The following is a 23,993-nucleotide window of genomic DNA, read 5'->3' as shown; positions in this document are numbered from 1 at the left end:
CCTGCTATCGCCTTAGTGCTCTGAGCTTTCCTTGACTGGCCCCTTGGACAGTGGCTGCCATCGTGTCTCGTCCCCTCTTCTCCTTTTCCGATCTTTCAACCCTTCTCTTTTCTGCCTTCCTCCCCTATCTCTCACCCCCTCCACCCCCTCTCTCTTTTGGAAAGAGTGGAAAATTGGGAATGATGGCCCCACACCCCCCTCTGCATGGATTATGCCGGAGGGACCTGGGGTTTGTGTGACCCTGGATCTTGGTACAGTACTTTATCCGTGCCTCGAATCATTGTGATTGATGGAAGGCAGACTCACAGTTGCGAATATACCTGTATCAAGTATTGTTCAGCTGCTTTTTGCTCTATATTTCTCTGTTGCATTATGTACTTGGGGGACCGTCTTCCCCTATTTGGAGAAAAAATTATATTTGAAAAAAAAAAGAAGCCTACGACACCTGGTATTCCCAGGCGGTCTCCCATCCAGGCATTAACCAGGCCCGACCCTGCTTAGCCTCCAAGATCAGACGAGATGGAACAGATTCAGGGTGATGTGGCCGTAGCCAATATCTTCAGGCACTCTCAACTCTCTTGACAAACACCAAGATGGTCACCTTGGAAACAAGCGGAAAAAAATAGGTCAACGGCAACAACATAAAAAGAAGCCTACGGCATCTGGAAATCCCAGGCGGTCTCCCATCCAGGTACTAAACTGGTCCCAACCCTGCTTAGCCTCTAGAGATCAGATGAGATTGGGCTCTTTCAGGGTGGTGTGGCTGTAGGAGATTTCTTCAGGCACTCTCAACCTTGACTAACGCCAATATGGTCACCTTGGGAAACAAACAAAAAAATCAAGTCAACGCCAACAACATGAGAAGAAGTCTACAGCACCTAGTATTCCCAGGTGGTCTCCCATCCACGTATTAACAAGGCCCGACCCTGTTCAGTCTCTGAGATCAGACGAGATCTGGTGCTTTCAGGGTTATGTGGCCATAGGCGAGCTCTTCAGGCACTCTCAACCCCCTTGACAAACACCAAGATGGTCACCTTGGTAAACAAAAAAAACAAAAAAAGTCAACGCCAATAACATAAAAAGAAGCCTTCAGCACCTAGTATTCCCATGTGGTCTCCCATCCAGGTATTAATAAGGCCCGACCCTGTTTAGTCTCTGAGATCAGACGAGATCTGGTGCTTTCAGGGTTATGTGGCCATAGGCGAGCTCTTCAGGCACTCTCAACCCTCTTGACAAATGCCAAGATAGTCACCTTGGGAAACAAGCGGAAAAAAAAAACAGGTCAATGTCAACAACATAAAAAGAAGACTACGGCACCTGGTATTCCAAAGCCATCTCCCATCCAGGGACTAACTAGGCCCAACCCTTCTTAGCCTCAGAGATGAGAAGAGATAGGGCTCTTTCAGGGTGATGCTGCTGTAAGCGAACTCTTTGGGCACTCTCAACCCTCTTGACAAATGCCAAGATGGTCACCTTGGGAAACAAGCGAAAAAAAAAAAAATGAATCAACGCCAACAACATAAAAAGACACGGAGAAGGCCTTTGACAGGGTGGCCTGGCACTTTATGCAGGCCACCCTGGAACATATAGGTCTTGGCCCCAACATGATGAGCTGGGTAATGTCGTCGGCAGCGGTACAGGTGAACGAGTGGTGCTCGGACTCTTTCCCCATCACTAATGGGACGAGGCAGGGGTGCCCTCTGTCTCCCCTAATTTTTATTCTGACACTGGAACCACTTATGTGTCACGTTCGGAATGACCCGAATATTACTGGCATATCCAAACCCTCGGCACACCACAAAATTGCGGCGTACGCTGACGATCTAATTTTTTTCGTCTCCAATCCACACATTTCGCTTCCCAATATACTCGCGGCTCTCCAGCGATACGGCAGCCTATCAAACTATAAAATCAATTGCACCGTCGGCTGTATTGAATATATCGGTCCCGGATGGTGAGGCCAAGAGGCTACGCTCCGCTTTTCCATTCTACTGAGCTGAAAAATCTATACGTTACCTGGGCGTTGACATCGCAGCGGATTTGGCGCAATTGTACCCGCTTAATTTTGTCCCTCTCCTGAATAGACTGAAATCTGATTTGGGAAACTGGCATGCCTTAACACTGACCTGGTTCGGGCGCTGTAATGCATTCAAAATGACCGCCCTCCCGCGGATCTTATACTTGTTCCAGACATTACCGATCCGGTTACCCCCAATTTTTTTCAGACAACTGCAGGTGCTGCTCCGGGACTTTATTTGGGCGCGCAAACCGCCCAGAGCCCGTTTGCAATTGCTTGCCAGACCAAAGGACAAGGGGGGTCTGGGTCTCCCAGATCTGAGACAATACTACAGAGCGACTCTGCTAGCGTGAGTCGTTGATTGGCATTGTAATGGCCCACACAAGCAGTGGGTGGAGATGGAGATTGAGCATGGATCCATTCCCCTATTGACCTCCCCGTGGCTCCTGTCCTCTCTACCAAAAGACCTCAGAGATCACCCTGTAGTGGGAGCTACGTTGGCTGTTGTGCGGAGGTTGTTCCGCTGCACACACATTGCTCCCCTGCCGTCACCAATGACTCCGGTTATAGGTAATCCAGACTTCCCACCGGGATTTACCAACAAGAAACTGCGACAGTTGACAGTGGTGGGGAAACAGCGTCTGGGAGAGGTGTGGCCCTCGGGAGGGCTCCCGACCACGCAAACTGTCGCCGAGCTTTCTGACCCTCCGCTTGACTTGTTTAGTGCTTATCAACTTCGTCACTTTCTTCTGGCCATACAAAGGGCCCCCTACACTCCTAGAGACCTGACGCCCTATGAATCCATCTGTCACAAAAAGGAACCTGTGCGACACACCCTCTCCCTCCTGTACAACCTATTAAGTAGTCAGGAGGAGGAGTCGACCCCACCATTTATCCACAAATGGGAGAGGGAATTAGGCATCATATTTACCCCACAACAGATAGGGAAGATCCTGACCTTAGTACATAAAGCTTCCATCGCAAACCAATATCAAGAATCAGGATACAAGATAGTCTCACGCTGGTATAGAGTCCCATACCTTCTGAATAAAATGGATAGATCGATCCTGGATGTTTGTTGGAGGTGAAATTCAGATACGGGAACCATGGGACACCTTTTCTGGGCATGCCCGGCCTTGAGGAACTTTTGGGTTCCCAGCAGCATGCCTTCTACACTTGACCCAACAGCCTGTTCGAAAATACAAAAAAAACCCTCACGATGCAACTCCTGAATGCCGCCTGGGCCTGCATTCCCGCACTGTGTAGGCAGCCTCAGCCCCCATCCAAGGTGCTGTGGTATTCCAAAGTCAATCATATTCTCCGGATGGAAGAATTGACCGCCACCCTTCACAACACTGAAGAGGCATTTAGTGTTACATGGAGGCCCTGGAGGTATTTTACTGGTACTCGAGACTACATTCGGGAGGTGAGCAGCGCCCCTGTCCCAGAAAAAGACTGAACATCTAACGTTTACCTACGTAGGCCATGTCTGCCCTGGGTGGCATTCCCCCCCCCTTTTTGTCTTTATTTTTCTATTTTTCCCCGCCGCCACCCCCCCCCCCCCCTCCTCTCTCTCCGTCTTTGCACTCTCTTCTTCCCCTGTCCTCCCTTTGAACTATGCCATGTCTCCTTACCAGCCTTTGGGACCCAAAAGAACCCCAGGGTTCTGGACACGACCGGCTCATATTTTACTCTGGTTCACATAGGTCACGATAAGCTGGCTCGCTGTGGTCCCAGTTGTTCTCCATGATTACATTTGTCCGAACGGAGCTGCATTAGTTATACTGTACTACATGTCCGAGGTAGGGTTTCTCTCTTTTCTGCATGAAACTCTAGGACTCCCCTCTGAGAACCCAGAGTTATTTGGCTGCCTATTTTTTGTTAGCATGTAATTGTGACCCTGGGTCATGCTGTATGGTTGACTGTTATATTTATGTTGTTCTACTTAATAAAAGAATAATAAAAATAAAAAAAATAAGTCAATGCCAACAACTTAAAACTAAAGCCTATGGCATTGAGAAATCCCAGGCGGTCTCCCATCCAGGTACTAACCATGACCCAACCCTGCTTAGCCTCTGAGATCAAATGCACGCTCAAACCTCTTGACAAACGGCAAGATGGTCACCTTGGGAAACAAACAAAAAAAACAAGTCAACGCCAACAACATAAAAAGAAGCCTGCGGCATCTGGAAAACCCAGGCGGTCTCCCATCCAGGTACAAACCAGGCCCAACCCTGCTTAGCCTATGAGACCAAACGAGATTGGGCGCTTTCAGGGCGTTGTGCCCGTAGGCAATTTCTTTGGGCACTCTCAACCCTCTTGACAAATGCCAAGATGGTCACCTTGGGAAACAAGGGAAAAAAAACAGGTCAAATCCAACAACATAAAAAGAATCCTACGGCATCCGGTATTCCCAAGCGATCTCCCAATCAAGACACTAACCAGGCCAGATCCTTCTATGTCACCTGGTCTTCCCAGGCAGTCTCCCATCCAGGTACTAACCAGGCCTGACGCTGCTAAGCCTCTGAAATCAGACGAGATCGGGTGCTTTCAGGGTGATGTGGCCGTAAGCGTTCTCTTTAAGACACGCCCAACCCTCTTGACAAACGCCAAGATGGTCGCCTTGAGAAACAAGCGAAAAAAACAGTTCAAAGCCAACAACAAAAAAAGAAGCCTATGGCACCTGGTATTTCCAGGCGGTCTCCCATTCAGGTACTAACCAGGCCCGACACTGTTTAGCCTCTGAGATCAGATGAGGTTGGGCGCTTTAAGGGTGATGGGGCCGTAGGTGATCTCTTTGGGCACTCTCAACCCTCTTGTTAAACGGCAAGATGGTCACCTTGGGAAACAAGCGAAAATAAACAGGTAAACGCAAACAACATAAAAAGAATCCTACTGCACCTGGTATTCACAGATGGTCTGTGGTATACTGAGGGTTTAGTGTATTCAGTGAGTGTATACATAATACTAGCTAGTTCAGACAGTGTTTACAGAGATGCAAGGGTGTACAGAGAAGCTAAAATATATAGAAGACAGAAGAAAGGCTAGTGAATACAGAATACAGACTCGTGTATGCAGATAGGCTTGAGTATACAGAGATGCTAGAGTAAACAATGAGGCTGGGGTACACAGAGAGGCTAGTTTAAAGAGAAACTAGTATATACAAAGATGTTAGTGTATATAGAGAGGTTAGTGTATAGAGAGAGTCGAGTGTATACAGATAGGACAGTGCATATAGAGAGACTAGTGTATACAGAAGGCAGGCTTGGGTATACATCCAAGCTGACAGTGTATACAGAAGACTGGCTGTGGTATACACTGGTTGTGTGTATTCTAGCTAGTTTTTACAGTCTAGTGTATACAGAAGACAGGCTGTGGTATACAGAGGGTTTAGTGTATTACAGAGATGCAAGGGTGTACAGAGAAGTTAGTATATATAGAAGACTACAGCATACAGAAGAAAGGCTAGTGAATACAGAATAAAGGCTGGCTTCTACGGAGAGCCTACCACTACGGAGATGCAGAACACTATCTAGAGTATATAGAGAGGCTAGATTATACATAGAGGCTAGTGCATAGAGTGAAGCTATTGTATATAGAAGCCTGGTTAGTGTATACAGAGAAGCTAGTGTGTACAGAAGAAAGGCTAGACAGGCTATAAAGAGAGACAAGTTTTTACAGAAGACAGTTTGGGGTATACAGAGATGCTAGTTTATACAGAGAGACTAATGTATACAGAAGACAGGCTAGGGTATACAGAAGACGGGCTAGTGTATTCAGAACATAGGCTAGTGTATATCGAAGACCGGCTATTGTATGCAGAAGACCGGCTAGTGTAAACATGCTGGTGTATATAGAGAGGCTAGTGAATTTAGAGTGTAGGCTAAGTGATAACAGAAGACAATCTGGGCTATACAGAGACATTTCATCATTTCATCTAGCTCACATCTCTAATGGAGTTTGTCTCATTGTCATGTTATGCCTTTTCATTCTTATGCTAAATATAGATCACTACACGATTGTAATCATCCACATCAAGCATGCAATAAAACTATCATACATATAAATAAACCATGTACTCTTTTGCTCTATTTTGCATATTTGTAATTCTCCACATCAACTGTCACATTGAGTATGTGACAGTCCTGACACACCATCACCATTAGAAATAGAGAGTACTAACTCAAAATCCGGTTAAATCTATTCACTTCGATGAGTTCTACCGCTAATTGTACGGTAATGCAAAATGTTCACAAAACCATCCATTTGCTACCAGACATGCTGCACATACTAAGAGTAACGTAACTATCGCTCGCTAACGAGGTAAACAGTTTTATTGCTTTTCTGACATTAACCGAGTAAGTAGTCTTACATTTTAATAAAACAGTTTTATTGCTCAACTAGTATCAGCTGTCATGACAAATAAACGTTTCCATTGTTTGACTCTATTTTCTGTATTACTTCTTTTTCTCCACCTTAACTGTCACAGTTAAAACACGGTGACAAAACATTTCTTTGTACTGCAGCAAAATGTGAGAAAAGTGAGAAAATATTATTATTATATTATAGAGATTACTATCTCTAAATCATTGTAAACCTAACCATAGTTATAATGTCTACAGCTAATTTTACGTTAAAGCAAAATTAACACAAAACCATCTTTTTAAAACCTTTACGCATTAAGAGTAATGCAACCATCTCTCGCTACCTCTATGCAATAGGATTCTCTTTCCAGTGGAAACGGAAAACAGTCAGTCTAAGCTGTCTTCGTGCGTAACAAAATTAATGGAACGATTTACACGTTGGAATTTGCAAGCTACGTCAATTTACTCTTAAATAATGTAATTTTCTTTCTGACTCTATTTTGTATATTTCTTCTTCTCTACATTAACTGTCACACTGATAACCATTTGTAACACATAACACTTGCAAACACATTTTTTAACAGCAGCAAAATGTGAGAACAGCAGTGGGACGGTTTGAGAAGTGGTTGCAGTAGCAAAGCAAAGCGATACAGTTTGATTACATTAATAACACATAATGCAACTATTTTACATTCACATCATGCATACATCCTAATGTAAGCTGTCTATCACTAGTAATGTTCATGGTTACTGATATATTATACCGATAACCAGTGGAAACAGTCAATGTAAGCCGTCTTCGTGCGTAACAAAATAAAAAGGAACGATTTACACGTTGTAATTTTCAAGCTACGTCAATTTACTCTTAAATACCATTTAGCTGCTTAGCTCACACTTTGATGTATGTAGCCGCGTTTACATGTAAGTAACCAATGGGGATTGACATTTCATGTCCATCTCACATCTCTAATGCTAATTTCCTGTTTGCCATGTCATACTTTGCCAGTTGTTATACTTTCTCATCCGATAGAAACCTAGTCGTTGCTGATATTTCATGATTACAGCAATCATCTCATCTAATTGCTATTCCGAGGTATTACTTTGCAACGCTCTATTGAACAATGTAAAGGTAAGCTAGATATTTTGTGTATTTCCACTTAAACTCGACCTCTATATACTGTCTCAATATTATCCTTTCTAATTTTGCTAAATTAGATTATAGAGTTTGCTATGTCTAAATCCAGGATACTTTATTACGTATACTGCTATTTTTAGGATAATACAAAACCATCTTATTGCTTCGTTGCACGCTGCACATATTAAGAGTAATACAATGCTACCGATGTGAACAGTTTAATTGCTCTTCTCACATTTAGCTGGTATCTCTCTGCTATAGGAAACTGAATTGGTACCACAACGATCACTCATCTAATATCAGTCCACTCAGTGCTACCGGGATAACTTTTACATTTAGAGTAATGAAATGATTTCTCAGTCATTTTGAAGCTACTGCAACCAACGATTCCGATCTCTTTTCAACTGCAATACTTAATCTCTGCAATATTAAGTAATATTTAGCTGCTTAGCTCACACTTTGCTGTACGTAGCCGTGTTAACTATATTAATGGTAACCTGTAAGTAACCAAAGGGGATTGACATTTCATCTCTAATTCACATTCACATTTCTAATGCAGTTTGTCTCTTTGCCATGTCATACTTTGCCAGTTATTATACGTTCTCATCCTTAAAGACACGTAAGGATCCTCAAAACGATAGAAACCCTGTCACGTCGTTGCTGATATTTCATGATTACAGCAATCATGTCATCTAATTGCTATTCCGACATTCTGCCTTGGTATTACTTTGCAACGCTCTATTGAACAATGTAAAGGTAAGCTATATATTTTGTGTATTTCCACTTAAACTCGACCTGTATTTCGACTGCAATACTTAATCTCTGCTATTGCAGAATATTTAGCTGCTTAGCTCACACTTTGCTGTACGTAGCCGTGGGGATTGGCATTTCATCTCTAATTCATATTCACATTTCTAATGCAGTTTGTCTTTTTGCCATGTCATCCTCTGCCAGTTATTATCGTTTCTCATCCTTATGCTATACACTTTTTAACAGCACCAAAATATGAAAAAAAGCACTTTACATGTTTCAGAAGTAGTTGCATTAGCAAAAAATTAAGTCCTGTCTTCTTTACACGCTATCTTTTATGTATACATTAAACTCTCTGTGTACACCAGCCACTCTATATAGGCTAGCCTCTCTGTCTTCTGTATACACGTGCCCGTAATCTATATACACTAGCCTGCCTTCTTTTTAAAATAGTCTCGGTGTCCCAGCCTCTCTGCATACACTAGCCTCACTGAATTCCCCAGACTGTCTTCTGTATACACAAGCCTATCTGTAAAAAAAATAGCCGGTCTTCTGCATACTCTAGCCTCTATGTGTAACACAGTCTCTCTCTGGATTCCCTAGCCTCCATCTCTGCATATCCAGGTCCTTCCCCTGTATAATCTAGCCTATCTGTATACACTAGCCTGTCTTTTGTACAATTTAGCCTCTCTGTAGCCGGTCTTCTGTATACACGAGCCTCACTGTCTACTCTTGGTTGTCTTTTGTATACACTAGCATCTCTTTATACATTAGCTCTCTGTATACCCAAGCCTCTCTGTATACACTAGTCCACCGGTATACACTAGCAAGTCTGCATACACTAGCCTCTCTTTGTAACCCAACTTCTCTCTCTGTATACCTTAGCCTCCATCTCTGCATGCCCAGGACGTTCTTCTCTATAATCTAGCCTATGTGTATACACTAGCCGGTCTTCTGTAGACATTAGCCTCCCTGTATAAACTAGCTGGTCTACTGTATACACTACTCCGTCTGTATACACTAGCAAGCTTGCATACACTAGCCTCTCTGTGTAACCCAGCCTCCATCTCTGCATACCCAGGACGTTCTTCTCTATAATCTAGCCTATTTGTACACATTAGCCTCTCTGTATAAACTAGCCGGTCTTCTCTATATACACTAGTCCATCTGTATACACTAGCAAGTATGCGTACTATAGCCTCTCTCTCTGTATACCGTAGCCTCCATCTCTGCATACCCAGGACGTTCTTCTGTATAATCTAGCCTATCTGTATACACTAGCCTGTCTTTTGTACACATTTGCCTCTCTGTATAAACTAACCGGTCTTCTGTATATACTAGTCTGCCTGTATACACTAGCAAGTATGCATACTCTAGCCTCTCTCTCTGTATACCCTAGCCTCCATCTCTGCATACCCAGGACGTTCTTCTGTATAATCTAGCCTATCTGTATACACTAGCCTGTCTTTTGTACACATTTGCCTCTCTGTATAATCTAACCGGTCTTCTGTATACACTAGTCCGCCTGTATACACTAGCAAGTATGCATACTCTAGCCTCTCTCTCTGTATACCCTAGCCTCCATCTCTGCATACCCAGGACGTTCTTCTGTATAATCTAGCCTATCTGTATAAACTAGCCTGTCTTTTGTACACATTAGCCTCTCTGTATAAACTAGCCGGTCCTCTGTATACACTAGTCCGTCTGTATACACTAGCAAGTCTGTGTAACCAAGCCTCTCTCTCTGCATACCCTAGCCTCTATCTCTTGCATAACCAGGACCTTCTTCTGTATAATCTAGCCTATCTGTATACACTAGCCTGTCTTTTGTACACATTAGCCTCTCTGTATAAACTAGCCGGTCTACTGTATACACTAGTCCATCTGTATACACTAGCAAGTCTGCATACTCCTGCCTCTCTGTGTAACCCAGCCTCTCTCTCTATCTGTATACCCTAGCCTCCATCTCTGCATACCCAGGACGTTCATCTGTATAATCTAGCCTATCTCTATAAACTAGCCTGTCTTTTGTACACATTAGCCTCTCTGTATAAACTAGCTGGTCTTCTGTATACACTAGTCCGTCAGTATACACTAGCAAGTCTGCATACTCTAGCCTCTCTGTGTAACACAGTCTCTCTCTCTGTATACCCTAGCCTCCATCTCTGCATACCCAGGACGTTCTTCTGTATAATCTAGCCTATATATATATACACTAGCCTGTGTTTTGTACACTTTAGCCTCTCTGTATAAACTAGCCGGTCTTCTGCATACACGAGTCTCTCTGTATACCCTTGGATGTCTTTTGTATACACTAGCTGCTCTTTATACATTAGCTCTCTGTATACCCAAGCCTCTCTGTATACACTAGTCCGTCTGTATACACTAGCAAGTCTGCATACACCAGCCTCTCTGTGTAACCCAGCCTCTCTCTCTGCATACCAGGTGCCGTATTCTTCTTTTTATGTTGTTGACATTGACCTGTTTTTTTTCCGCTTGTATCTCAAGGTGACTATCTTGGCATTTGTCAAGAGGGTTGAGAATGCCCAAAGAGATTGCCTATGGGCACATAACCCTGAAAGCGCCCGATCTCCTCTGATCTCAGAAGCTAAACAGGGTTGGGCCTTGCTAGTACCTGGACTGGAGACCACCTAGGAATACTAGGTGCTGTAGGCTTCCTTTTGGCCTTGACCTGTTTTTTTTCACTTGTTTCCCAAGGTGACCATCTTGGCGTTTGTCAAGAGGGTTGAAAGTGCCTGAAGAGATTGCCTACGGGCACATCACCCTGAAAGCACCCGATCTCGTTTGATTTTGTAGGTTAAGAAGAGTCAGGCCTTGTTAGTACCTGGAAGGGAGACCGCCTGGGAATACCAGGTGTCATAGACTTCTTTTTATGTTGTTGGCGTTGACCTGTTTTTTTTCCGCTTGTTTCCCAAAGTTACCATCTTTGTGGTTGTCAAGAGGGTTGAGAGTGCCTGAAGAGATTGCCTATGGCCACATCACTCTGAAAGAACCCAATCTCATCTGATCTTGGAGGCTAGGAAGAGTCGGGCCTGGTTAGTACCTGGATGGGAGACCACCTGGGAATACCAGTTATTGTAGGCTTTTTTTTTTTTCAAATAACTTTTTATTATTATAAGATGAAACATTACATATCATTCACTTCAATACAGCAGTGGCGGAGCCAAAGGAGAAAAAAGGGAACATACAATAAGAGCTTATCGGCCTACAGAATATAGCCACTTGGAGTAGGTACAAACCAGGCCAGGCAGAGCTATCTGCAACATATGTAAGTCAGGGATAAAGTCCAACCAATAATAAACTAGTCCTCAAAACTCTACAGCCAGTGAAGAGTGGCATTCCGAGGATACAGGTATTGACTAAAAGTGTAAGATACTTGTACTACAAATTAACCCAGTCAAACACCCTCCCTTGGGGGGGGTTTGGAAGAAATATAGAAGGGGGGAAGAGGGGGCGAAAAGAGGGGGATACCAAAAAGGGTAGAAAGAAAGGTAGGGAGGAAAAGGAGGGGGTAGTCATCCGAAATATTCCGCTTGCCTGTCAGGGTCGATCGCCCTTAAGAGTCCAGGGATTCCAAACCACGTCATGCACTTCCAGCCGGTCCTGTATCCTGGCGGTCATCCTCTCCATAAGCTCCAAGTCCCTAATTCGAGCGTATAATGCGTCCGGGGTAGGGGGGTGCGTCCTTTTCCAATGAAGTGCAACAAGACACCGCGCTGCGGTCATGATATGTCGGGATAGTTTCTGTAGGGATCTGGACAGTTTGGGGAAAGGGACTCCCAATAAAAAGTGCTTGGGGTTCAAGTCCAGGGGTTGGTCCAGGACACTGGCCAGGAGAGTACAGACTTCTGTCCAGAAGGGGACTATACGGGGGCATTGCCAGTATATGTGCAGGAGGGTGCCCTTATGCTCCACACAGCACCAGCACCGGTCTGTTTAGAAGGGTAAATAGCGTGTAGGACATCCGGGGTCATGTACCAGAAGAATAACATTTTGTATGCATTCTCCTGGTAGAGCGTACACATGGAGCTCTTGGATGCCTGTGACCAAATCACCTGCCATTGCTCCTCCGTGAACACTTCACCCAGAGCTTCCTCCCATTTAAGCATATATGCATGTTTGCCTTTAAGACCCATAGGAAAGGCGTTAAGTATTTTATAAATATCTGAGATCATCCCTCTCTGTGCTGTACCTGCTGAAACAACTATTTCAAATGAGGTAGGCGGGGAGAAACGGAGGTCTGATGAGATGGTCTGGGCAAAGTGACGGATTTGTAAATAACTATAGAAGCTCTGCCGGGGGAGGTCAAACCGAGATTGGAGTTCAGTGAAAGTCAGTAGTCTCCTAGATCTGGGGTCCACCAGAGATCTCAGGTGGAAGAGGTTCCGGGAGGACCAAGGGTGTTGCATCTGGCGGGATAGGCTATCTGGCACTTGAGGGTTGGATATAAAAGAGGTCAGGAGCGATTTATCCGAGGTCAGGCCAAACGCCTTGGAGGACCTACGCCATAGGCTCTGCAGATGGGACATGGGGCCCAACAGTTGGGACTGGGGAACCAATGCCGCCGCACTCCAGAGCATACTGTTAGGGTGTATAGGGGCCAACCACCGGGATTCAATTTCCGACCAGCGGTTGTGAGACCTCTGGGTAAACCAAGAAGCGACCACGCGGAGTTGGGCAGCCTGATAGTACCTGACTAGATCCGGGAACGCTAACCCCCCCATCCGATCGGGAGGCGGTCATGACCGAGCGAGGTATTCTGTGCCTTTTATAGTTCCACGTGAATCGAAGTAGGTCCCTTTGCAATTTTTTCAGGTGGGAAGAGGGTATGGGAATGGGGAGGGTCTGAAAAAGATAGAGGAGTTTCGGGGAGGATTGCCATTTTCACAGAGGCTATCCTACCAAGAAGAGAAATTTGGTGTTTCCACCATTGTAAAAGCAGACGCCTAATATCTCCATAAAGGGATGGATAGTTTGCCTGATAGAGGGAGGTATAGGTTGGGGTGATGTTTACCCCCAGGTACCGAAGGGAAGTGGACTTCCAGTGGTAGGGAAAGTTAGATCGTAGATGGTCCACCTCCGGCGGTGGGATGTTAATTGGAAGGGCTTCTGACTTTGACGCGTTAGGTTTGTAGCCCGATAGTGCACTGTAACGATCTAATTCCATATGCAGGTTGGGCAGGGATATCCTGGGTTGGGTAAGGGTAAGAATTACGTCGTCCGCAAATAGCGAAATCTTAAATTCCTGGCCTTGCACCGGAACCCCTCTAATAGCTTGGTTCTGCCTAATGGACGCCGCCAGGGGTTCGATGCAGAGGGCGAATAGCAAGGGTGACAGCGGGCATCCCTGACGCGTACCGTTGGAGATGGAAGAGGGCGAAGAGGTGGCAAAGGGGGTCTTCACTTGAGAAGATGGGTTGGAGTAAAGATGTTGTATGGCCCACAAAAAAGGTCCCTCCATCCCTATGTGGGTCAGCGTGGCGAACAGGAAGGGCCACCCCAATCTATCAAATGCCTTTTCTGCGTCCAAACTTAGGAGCAAGGACGACACTCCCTCCCTGTTCGCCACGTCGACCAGGTCTATTACCTTCCGGGTGTTATCCCCTGCTTGGCGGAGGGGGACAAAACCCACTTGGTCCTTGTGGATCAGGGAGGGTAGGACCCTGTTAAGGCGCAGAGATAACAATTTAGTAAACATTTTCAGGTCTGCGTTCAACAGCGCAATGGGTCTATAATTCGCGCAAAGGCTGGGGTCCTTATCTGGCTTGGGGATTAAGGTAAGGAAGGAGCGTTGCATATCCGAGGGGACGGGTGTATTCTGTAGAAAAGCATTAAAGAGGCTACTCATGTGGAGGGGTCAGGAGGGGGGAAAATGCCTTATAGTATTCGTAGGGCAGACCGTCCGGACCCGGGGATTTATGTGCGGGGAGGGATTTGATGGTCCGTTCCACTTCTTCCTCCGTGATGGGCATGTTCAAAATGAGCAAGTCCGATTCACTAATATTGGGGATGGCGCTGTCGGACAGGTACTGCTGTATACGCTGCGAAATCTCCACCGACACAGGGTTACTAGGGATGTCAGGACTATTATAGAGCTCCGCATAAAACAACAAAGTTTTAGTTTTGATCTGGTGCAGGGCGGAGAGAAGAGTTTTGTCTTTGAGCTTCCTAGCTAAGAGGGAGTGTGCATTATTGCCCCTATCATAGTACGTCTGTTTTATCCTCAGCAGAGCTTTCTCAACCCGGCGAAGCGCCAGGTCCGCAAGCGCCATGCGCAAATTGACAATTTTCCTGAGGAGTGGCACTGTCGGTGAGGCCTGCAGTTTCTGTTCTAACTGTCTAAGTTCCTTCTCGGTGTTTAGCTTGGTGGCCGCGACATCCCGCTTCAAGGCCGAGGAAAGCGCAATGCATCTACCACGCATTACCGCCTTTTGGGCTTCCCACACAGTGGGGAGGGGGACATCTGGGGTCAAATTCTCAACAAAATAGTAGCGCAGGGTCGAGGCTAATTCCGATTGGGAGGGAAGGTGCTGCAGAAGGAAAGTGTTCAGCTTCCAGTTATATGGCCGAGTTACCGGGGGGCCTAAGTCCAGGGTGAGTAAGATCGGGGCATGGTCCGACCAGGAGATCGGCAGGATAGACGCGCCACGCGTCGCTCTCAACGTAGCATTATTGGTAAAGAAATAATCAATACGAGAGTGCATATGGTGGGTGGCTGAGTAGTATGTGTACTGCCGATCCCCAGGACGGAGAGCTCGCCAGGCGTCAAACAGTGCATAACGGCGAGTAAGCTGCCGAAAAAGCCTCGAGTCCCGGAGGGCTCTGGGCGAGGGCACGCGGGTGGGCGCCATCTGACGATCAGCCGTGGCCGAGTGAGCCAAATTAAAGTCTCCCCCCACCACCAGATGTCCTCTTTAAATAAACGTTCAAAAACCCTGGAGAGGAAGCTATGCTGATGGACATTAGGAGCATATAGCGTACACAGGGTAATCGGTCGTGACTGCCACGTACCCTTAAGTATCAGGAAGCCCCCCCGGGGATCGCTGTAATGATCAGTATAAGTAAATGGTGCTCCTTGTCGGATCAGGATAGCCACCCCTGCTCTCTTATGGGACCCGAGGATTGATACGCAAGCGGGAAGCTCCTGGAGGCGAAGGCAAAAGATCCCCCCCTGTCAAAATGCGTCTCCTGAACCAGGACAATATCTGCCCCCGACTGTTTAAACTCCCTTAGTGCCAGATGCCGTTTCCGGTTTGAATTTAGGCCATGGACATTCATGGATAGAATCTTAGCCATCAGTCAAGTCTGGGGGGGGGGGGTAGGAGTGCGGTCTGTGTCTAATAAATCTTACCCGGTAGCAACGTCCAAGAGGGACCGCCAGGAGCCAGGAGCAGACGTGTTCCGGCCGTAGGGCCCCACCACTACGTTTCCAGTCCCTGCAGACAGCGGAATGATGACATAGGAGAGAAGAGAGGGGGAGATAGAAAGAGAGAGAAGGGAGAAAAACGTTAGAACAACAAGAAAGGTATCGCAAAGAAAACATGGGCCCATAATTGGACCAAACATAGGGCAATATTCGACCCCGGGTAAAAAGGTCATCCGGGTCTGCACGGATTCCCAGGGGGCCACCCGACCCAGCGCACGAGGCGTGGGCCCGGCGGCCACATAGGAGTCCAGGTCTCCTCATTCAGGCCCTAAGGATGAATAGAGGAGTGTAAATTGTGTAACAACTTGAACAGGAGCAAAATCACTAAAAAAAAAAACAACCCAAAAAAAAGGGTAGGGGGAGGGTCGTGAGAGCAAGGAGGAACCCACTCTCCCGAGTCTCCCAACCATCAGCCTAAGTGCAGAAATTTGTTGATAAGGCACCAAAGGGGAAGGGGTAATGAGTGCAACTGGAACCAGGGCAATACAACGTCCGAGCACTAAGCCGCTGAGCGGTCAAGGACGCTGCGGAACTTCATCTCCACCGTCAATAGGTCGCAGAGGGCCAACCAGGCATCAATGAAAGAAGAAAAGAGTCATTTGGAAAAAAGGAAGGGCCGGGATCTTCAGCCAGGGCCCTGTCGCTTAGACTTGTTTTGCGTTTCCCGGTTTCTGGGTCATTGGCGTGAAGGAACCTTCTGCCACAGCGTCGGAGGTGTGGGTTGAGTAGCGATAAGGTCCCAATCGGGGATCCGGGGGGGGGGGGCGGATGCCCAGATCTTCACTGAAAGTCGGCAGATCTTCAGGATACCGCAGAGAGGCCGATTTGCCCTGATGTTTGGCAGTGAGGCTAAATGGGAAACCCCATCGGTAAGGGATCTGGGCGTCTTGCAGGGTACAGAGCAAGGGTTGGAGAAGTCTACGTTTTTGCAGCGTAATCCAGGAGAGGTCCGAAAAAAGTTGCACTGGGTGGTTCCGGAAAGTCACCTCACGGACTAAACGGGCTTGTCTCAGGATATCCTCTTTAAGGTGGAACGAGTTGACTCTACAGATAATGTCCCTGGGGCTAGAGTTAGCATTTTTGGGGCGTAGGGCCCTATGAGCTCTGTCCATCTCAATAAATGTAGTGGGGGGTTCTCCAAGGAGAGTGTTAAATAATTCCTGCAAGATAATCTGAGCGTCCTCCGGGGCCCTCAGACTCCGGGACCCCTCGCACTCTGATGTTATGCCGGCGCCCCCTGTTATCCAAGTCCTCCACATGACGCTGCATATCTCTCAGGAACAGATGGTGTTCAGCCCCTTGCGTTTGGGTCTTGTGGACCGCTATCTTGGCCTCTTGTATCTCCTCCTCAGCCATCTCCACCCGGTCCGCAAGGTGCTTAAGGCCAGAGTGGAGCATTTGTATTTCCGCCCGACACGTGGATTTGACATCTTCAATCAATTGTTTAAAATCCTCTTTGGTAGAGATCGCTTGTAAGTATAACTGCCATTGAGGGTGCAGTGGTGGCGTGGTTAAGTCTCCCAGATCGTCCCGATCCATGCGATGACGTGGCGACAGTGGTCTAGGGTCCACGGGAACAGCAGTGCAGGAGGAGGGAGCATGCTCAGTGGGAGAATCCCACACCCCAGTCCACTCAGAGGTATGGACCAAGAGAGGTGGCCGGTGTCGTCCCCTGTCATCCTGGGGAGGAAGGGCTACGGGTCCCCCAGGGTATGCTGACACCCCTAGTTGTCCCCTGCGGCCGCGTGGGGGGGAGGGGGGCCCCGAGGGGCCCATTTTCAGAGTCTTAGAAGGGGGCGACCCCGAGACAGGGTTCAGTCCATTCCCCCGGGCCCCCGGTACGCCCAGGATAGTGGCTCCTCGGGGGGGAAGGCAGGGAAGTCCTCAGCAGCAAAAGAGAGGGGGGAACCCTCGGATACAGCACAGGTGTCTGGGGGCGTCCGGAGCATCCTAGGCAGAGCCAGAGATCACCTTGGGAAACAAGGGAAAAAAAACAGGTCAAAGCCAACAACATTAAAAGAATCCTACGGCATCCGGTATTCCCAGGCGATCTCCCAATCAAGACACTAACCAGGCCAGATCCTTCTATGTCACCTGGTCTTCCCAGGCAGTCTCCCATCCAGGTACTAACCAGGCCTGACGCTGCTAAGCCTCTGAAATCAGACGAGATCGGGTGCTTTCAGGGTGATGTGGCCGTAAGCGTTCTCTTCAAGACTTCAAGACACGCCCAACCCTCTTGACAAACGTCAAGATGGTCGCCTTGAGAAACAAGCGAAAAAAACAGTTCAAAGCCAACAACATAAAAAGAAGCCTATGGCACCTGGTATTTCCAGGCGGTCTCCCATCCAGGTACTAACCAGGCCCGACACTGTTTAGCCTCTGAGATCAGATGAGATTGGGCACTTTCAAAGTGATGGGGCCATAGGTGTTCTATTTAGACACTCTCAACCCTCTTGACAAATACCAAGATGGTTATCTTGGGAAACAAGTGAAAAAAAACAGGTCAACGCCAACAACATAGACCCTGGCAGTCTCCCATCTGACCCAGAACCTGCTTAGCCTCTGAGATCGGGCGCTTTCAGGGTGATGTGACCTCAGGCGAACGCTTTGGGACATACTCAAAACTCTTGACTGATGCTAAAATGGTCACCTTGGGAAACAAGCGAAAGAAAAACAGGTCAAAGCCAGCAATATAAAAAGATTCCTACGGCACCTTTAATTAGGTACTATCCAGGCCGGACCCTGCTTAGCCTCTGAGATCAGATGAGATCGGGCGCTTTCAGGGGGATGTGGCCGTAGGAGATTTCTTAGGGCTCTCTCAGCCCTCTTGACAAATGCCAAAATGACCACCTTGGGAAACAAGCGGAAAAAAAAAACCATGTCAACGCCAACAACATAAAAAGAATCCTACGGCACCTGGTAATCCCAGTTGGTCTCCCATCCAGTTACTAATCAGGCCCGACAATGCTTAGCCTCCGAGATCAGACAAGATCAGGCACTTTCAAGGTGATGGGGCCATAGGCGATCTCTTCGGGCCCTCTCAACCATCTTGACAAACGCCAACATGGTCATCTTGGGAAACAAGCGAAAAAAAACAAGTCATTGCCAACATTGGAGGCTAAGCAGGGTTGGCCAATCAGTTTCCTTGCCTGAAATAGGCATCTCAGAAGTGCCATCTGGCTACTTCCCGGGTTTCCAACTCCTTTAACTAATCCCAGGAGACAATACTTCGCCTCCATCCTGGTGGAGGTTCCAAACACCCGATCAATGGTTCCTGTCACCTCTGTCCAGTAGCGGATCAACTTCGGGCATCTCCAAAACATGTGCATCATTTCTCCCCCCATGTTCCCGCACCGGGGGCAACTTGCGTCCGGCCGTTCGGCAAAACTGAAAAAGTTTACCATGAGCATAATAGGTTCTATATAATAAGAACAGATGTGACATTCTCTGTGAGGAGAGCCACAATTTACCACAGGCAGGATTCCTGTGGCCAATTATAGCTCAGGGGGGTTTAGTACACACCTCACACTATATAAGGCCGCCAGCAAGGCGGCCTTGTATAGTGTGTTGCGGTGGTCAGGGAAAGAAGACGATAGGCAGGGACAGTGTCTTTACTGCTTGGGAACCTAGCACTGTTACAGTGGGTGTTATGTGCCTCCTGCACAGTATACACCTTATTGCTGGTGTTCTGTTTCTGTAATACAGGAACCTAGCACTGTTACAGTGCTAGGGTGTACAGAGAAGCTGGTATATATAGAAGACTACAGCATACAGAAGAAGGGCTAGTGAATACAGAATAAAGACTTGTGTATGTAGATAGGCTTGAGTATACAGAGATGCTAGAGTAAACAGTGAGGCTGGGGTACACAGAGAGGCTAGTTTAAAGACAAATACAAAGATGTTAGTGTATATAGAGAGGTTAGTGTATAGAGAGAGTCGAGTGTATACAGAAAGGACAGTGCATATAGAGAAGCTAGTGTATACAGAAAGTGTATACATCAAAGCTGACATTCTATACAGAAGACTGGGTAGTGTATACAGAGAGTCTAGTGGGTACAGAAGACAGGCTGGTGTATTCTAGCTAGTTTTTACAGTCTAGTGTATACAGAAGACAGGCTGTGGCATACAGAGAGTTTAGTGTATTCAGAGAGTCTAGTGTATACAGTCGGCGAGTGTATACATAAGACTGGCTAGTTTACACAGTGTTTACAGAGATGCAAGGGTGTACAGAGAAGCTGGTATATATAGAAGACTACAGCATACAGAAGAAAGGCTAGTGAATACAGAATACAGAAGACTCGTGTATGTAGATAGGCTTGAGTATACAGAGATGCTAGAGTAAACAGTGAGGCTGGGGTACACAGAGAGGCTAATTTAAAGAGAGGCTAGTATATACAAAGATGTTAGTGTATATAGAGAGGTTAATGTATAGAGAGGGTCGAGAGTATACAAAAAGGACAGTGCATATAGAGAAACTAGTGTATACAGAAGACAGGCTTGGGTATACATCAAAGCTGACAGTGTATACAGAAGACTGGGTAGTGCATACAGAGAGTCTAGTGGGTAAAGAAGACAGGCTGGTGTATTCTAGCTAGTTTTTACAGTCTAGTGTATACAGAAGACAGGCTGTGGTATACTGAGGGTTTAGTGTATTCAGAGAGTCTAGTGCATACAGTCGGTGAGTGTATACATAATACTGGCTAGTTCAGACAGTGTTTACAGAGATGCAAGGGTGTACAGAGAAGCTAGTATATATAGAAGACAGAAGAAAGGCTAGTGAATACAGAATACAGACTCGTGTATGCAGATAGGCTTGAGTATACAGAGATGCTAGAGTAAACAATGAGGCTGGGGTACACAGAGAGGCTAGTTTAAAGCTAGTATATACAAAGATGTTAGTGTATATAGAGAGGTTAGTGTATAGAGAGAGTCGAGTGTATACAGATAGGACAGTGCATGTAGAGAGAATAGTGTATACAGAAGACAGGCTTGGGTATACATCCAAGCTGACAGTGTATACAGAAGACTGGGTAGTGTATACAGCGATTCTAGTGGGTACAGAAGACAGGCTGGTGTATTCTAGCTAGTTTTTACAGTCTAGTGTATACAGAAGACAGGCTGTGGTATACAGAGGGTTTAGTGTATTACAGAGATGCAAGGGTGTACAGAGAAGCTAGTATATATAGAACACTACAGCATACAGAAGAAAGGATAACGAATACAGAATAAATGCTGGCTTCTACGGAGAGGCTACCACTACGGAGATGCAGAACACTATCTAGAGTATATAGAGAGGCTAGATTATACAGAGAGGCTAGTGCATAGAGTGAAGCTATTGTATATAGAAGCCTGGTTAGTGTATACAGAGAAGCTAGTGTGTACAGAAGAAAGGCTAGACATGCTATAAAGAGAGACAAGTTTTTACAGAAGACAGTTTGGGGTATACAGAGATGCTAGTTTATACAGAGAGACTAATGTATACAGAAGACAGGCTAGGGCATACAGAAGACAGAAGACGGGCTAGTGTATTCAGAACATAGGCTAGTGTATATCGAAGACCGGCTATTGTATGCAGAAGACCGGCTAGTGTAAACATGCTGGTGTATATAGAGAGGCTAGTGAATTTAGAGGGTAGGCTAAGTGATAACAGAAGACAATCTGGGATATACAGAGACATTTCATCAAGCTCACATCTCTAATGGAGTTTGTCTCATTGCCATGTTTTGCCTTTTCATTCTTATGCTAAATATAGATCACTACACGATTTTAATCATCCACATCAAGCATGCAATAAAACTATCATACATCAAAATAAACCATGTATTCTTTTGCTCTATTTTGCATATTTGTACCGGGACTGTGAGTATGTGACAGTCCTGACACACCATCCTGACTTATTTTTCTTTATTTCTTATTAGAAATTGAGAGTACTATCTCAAAATCCGGTTAAATCTATTCACTTCGATGAGTTCTACCGCTAATTGTACGGTAATGCAAAATGTTCACAAAACCATCCATTTGCTACCAGACATGCTGCACATACTAAGAGTAATGTAACTATCGCTCGCTAACGATGTAAACAGTTTTATTGCTTTTCTGACATTAACCGAGTATCTCTGACATTAACTGAGTATCTCTCTGCACTATGATCTTAATAATAATAATAATAATAGGATTGTGTAATGCAAAGATCAGCTAGTCTAATATAAGCTCTCTCATTGGTACCGGCATATCCTTTAAATTTAGACTAACGCAACTATTTCTCGGCCATTTTCAAGCTAAGCTTTCAATCTCTTACCTTTGAACAGCGATACTTCCTCCCTACAATATTAAGCCATTTAAATGTCCTATTGGTCGCCTATATTATACAACTCTTTGAAAAGCCTATATGTAGAGAATAAAACAAGTCTTACATCTTAATAAAACAGTTTTATTGCTCAACCAGTATCAGCTGTCATGACAAATAAACGTTTCCATTGTTTGACTCTATTTTCTGTATTACTACTTTTTCTCCACCTTAACTGTCACAGTTAAAACACGGTGACAAAACATTTCTTTTTACCGCAGCAAAATGTGAGAAAAGTGAGAAAATATTATTATTATATTATAGAGATTACTATCTCTAAATCATTGAAATGTGAGAAAATATTATTATTATATTATAGAGATTACTATCTCTAAATCATTGTAAACCTAACCATAGTTATAATGTCTACAGCTAATTTTAAGCTAAAGCAAAATTCACACAAAACCATCTTTTTAAAACCTTTACGCATTAAGAGTAATGCAACCATCTCTCGCTACCTCTATGCAATAGGATTCTCTTTCCAGTGGAAACGGAAAACAGTCAGTGTAAGCCGTCTTCGTGCGTAACAAAATTAATGGAACGATTTACACGTAGGAATTTGCAAGCTACGTCAATTTACCTTTGCAACTATCCCTTGATCCCTTTTGTGTATTCACTATATCTCGACCTATATATACTGCCTCAATATTTTCGCAATTTGTTTTGCTATACTTATTATTATTATTTTATAGAGATTACTATCTCTAAATCATTGTTCAAGTTATAATGTATCAAGTTATAATGTCTACAGCTAATTTTACGTTAAAGCAAAAGTCACACGACACCCTCTTTTTAAAACCTTTTACACACTCGCTACCTCTCTCGCTACCTCTATGCAATAGGATTTTCTTTCTGACTCTATTTTGTATATTACTTCTTCTCTACATTAACTGTCACACTGTAACACATTTGTAACACATAACACTTGCAACACATTTTTTAACAGCAGCAAAATGTGAGAAAAGCAGTGGGACGGTTTACTTGATTGAGAAGTGGTTGCAGTAGCAAAGCATAGCAATACAGTTTTATTACATTAATAACACATATTAATAACACATAATGCAACTATTTTACATTCACATCATGTATACATCCTAATGTAAGCTGTCTATCACTATTAATTTTCATGGTTTGTATTATGCCGATAACTAGTGGAAACGGAAAACAGTCAGTGTAAGCGTAACAAAATTAATGGAACGATTTACACGTTGGAATTTTCCAGCTACGTCAATTTACTCTTAAATACCCTTTAGCTGCTTAGCTCACACTTTGCTGTATGTAGCCGCGTTTACATGTAAGTAACCAATGGGGATTGACATTTCATGTCCATCTCACATCTCTAATGCAATTTGTCTCTTTGCCGTTGCTGATATTTCATGATTACAGCAATCATCTCATCTAATTGCTATTCCGACATTCTGCCTTGGTATTACTTTGCAACGCTCTATTGAACAATGTAAAGGTAAGCTAGATATTTTGTATATTTCCACTTAAACTCGACCTGTATATACTGTCTCAATATTATCCTTTCTAATTTTGCTAAATTAGATGATATGTCTAAATCCAGGTTACCTATTCACGTATACTGCTAATTTTAGGATAATACAAAACCATCTTATTGCTTCGTTACACGCTGCACATATTAAGAGTAATACAATGCTACCGATGTGAACAGTTTAATTGCTCTTCTCACATTTAGCTGGTATCTCTCTGCTATAGGAAACTGAATTGGTACCACAACGATCACTCATCTAATATCAATCCACTCAGTGCTACCGGGATAACTTTTACATTTAGAGTAATGAAATGATTTCTCAGTCATTTTGAAGCTACTGCAACCAACGCTTCCGATCTCTTTTCAACTGCAATACTTAATCTCTGCAATATTAAGTAATATTTAGCTGCTTAGCTCACACTTTGCTGTACGTAGCCGT

General features: G+C 45.0%; 5 pseudogenes; 2 read left to right on the top strand and 3 right to left on the bottom strand.

Moving 5' to 3' along the window:
• Nucleotides 1–433: 433 nt before the first annotated feature.
• LOC143949868 (5S ribosomal RNA) lies at nucleotides 434–552 on the bottom strand (annotated as a pseudogene).
• A 532-nt stretch (nucleotides 553–1,084) lies between these two features.
• Nucleotides 1,085–1,203, bottom strand: LOC143947646 (5S ribosomal RNA; annotated as a pseudogene).
• A 9,620-nt stretch (nucleotides 1,204–10,823) lies between these two features.
• LOC143950543 (5S ribosomal RNA) lies at nucleotides 10,824–10,942 on the top strand (annotated as a pseudogene).
• A 310-nt stretch (nucleotides 10,943–11,252) lies between these two features.
• On the top strand, nucleotides 11,253–11,371 carry LOC143942787 (5S ribosomal RNA; annotated as a pseudogene).
• A 6,650-nt stretch (nucleotides 11,372–18,021) lies between these two features.
• On the bottom strand, nucleotides 18,022–18,140 carry LOC143944358 (5S ribosomal RNA; annotated as a pseudogene).
• Nucleotides 18,141–23,993: the final 5,853 nt, after the last annotated feature.

This window comes from Lithobates pipiens, unplaced genomic scaffold, assembly GCF_037356315.1.
Source record: "Lithobates pipiens isolate NorthernLeopardFrog02 unplaced genomic scaffold, aLitPip1_a1.2 Scaffold_10, whole genome shotgun sequence".
NCBI lineage: Eukaryota > Metazoa > Chordata > Amphibia > Anura > Ranidae > Lithobates > Lithobates pipiens.
This window is presented reverse-complemented; position numbering and strand designations above follow the sequence as displayed.